Here is a 921-nt window from a genome sequence, read left to right on the forward strand (position 1 = left end):
AACAGGACATTTGGAAGAGAATACAATTCGAAATAGATAAGTGGGGCATCGTATCAGTTAAACAGAGATGGAAAGGGATTTACCCTTCATTGTAAATGTTTTTTATAGCCTATATATAATTGTATTCCATAACTAAAATTGAAATGTAGRCTAAGCTTTTGTACATATTTGATATACACGGAGGTTTATTCAGAGTTCACTTTGGCATATGTGTATGTATAGAATTGTTTGTATTGTTTTTGGAGATTGTTAGAGGCATGTTAATCTTGAATGTAGGCCTATAATACTGGTCAGGTTCTGCAGAACTGCACTTTTGAGGAGTTTTGCTATTTTTATATTGTTACGGTACTTTTTGATACTGTTTTTATGAATCCATGTTATGTACAACGTAATTGTATTTGAATGTGAAATAAAAATAAAAATTATCCCCCCCGCCAAAAAAAATCTGTTCTTATCAGTTTAATATCTGATACGTCCCCTATCTGGGGACCATATATTAAATTGATTTTTGGAACAGGGAGATGGAATAGGGGCTTGCTCCGTCCACTCCACRMATCGCCCTGGTATTGCAGTACCTCCAAGAACGGTCCACCCCGTCACTGTAAAGATAATTTAGGCAGAGACAACAGAGTTGATTAGTTTCAGTTTGTTAGGATCATGATGTATTTTCACATTTGAGAAAGTTCATCTCAGTGCTGGTCAAGTCATTATCTAGCCATCAGTCTTCTAATCAAAGTTTATTTGTCACGTGCACGGGATACAGGGTGTAAACAGTACAGTGAAATGCTTACTTGCAAGCTCTGTGCACATTATCAAAAATATACACAAATAGCTAAGTAATAAAGTAGTTAAAACATATACAATTGTTATGATTGGAAATATATACACAAGAATGAATGTACAGTATAAACTATTAAATGT

At 34.2% G+C, this 921-nt stretch overlaps 1 pseudogene; it reads left to right on the forward strand.

Moving 5' to 3' along the window:
• Positions 1-424: 424 nt before the first annotated feature.
• LOC112079055 (U2 spliceosomal RNA) lies at positions 425-597 on the forward strand (annotated as a pseudogene).
• Positions 598-921: the final 324 nt, after the last annotated feature.

The sequence above is a fragment of the Salvelinus sp. IW2-2015 genome, unplaced genomic scaffold (genome assembly GCF_002910315.2).
Source record: "Salvelinus sp. IW2-2015 unplaced genomic scaffold, ASM291031v2 Un_scaffold6803, whole genome shotgun sequence".
In the NCBI taxonomy this organism is placed as follows: Eukaryota; Metazoa; Chordata; class Actinopteri; order Salmoniformes; family Salmonidae; genus Salvelinus; species Salvelinus sp. IW2-2015.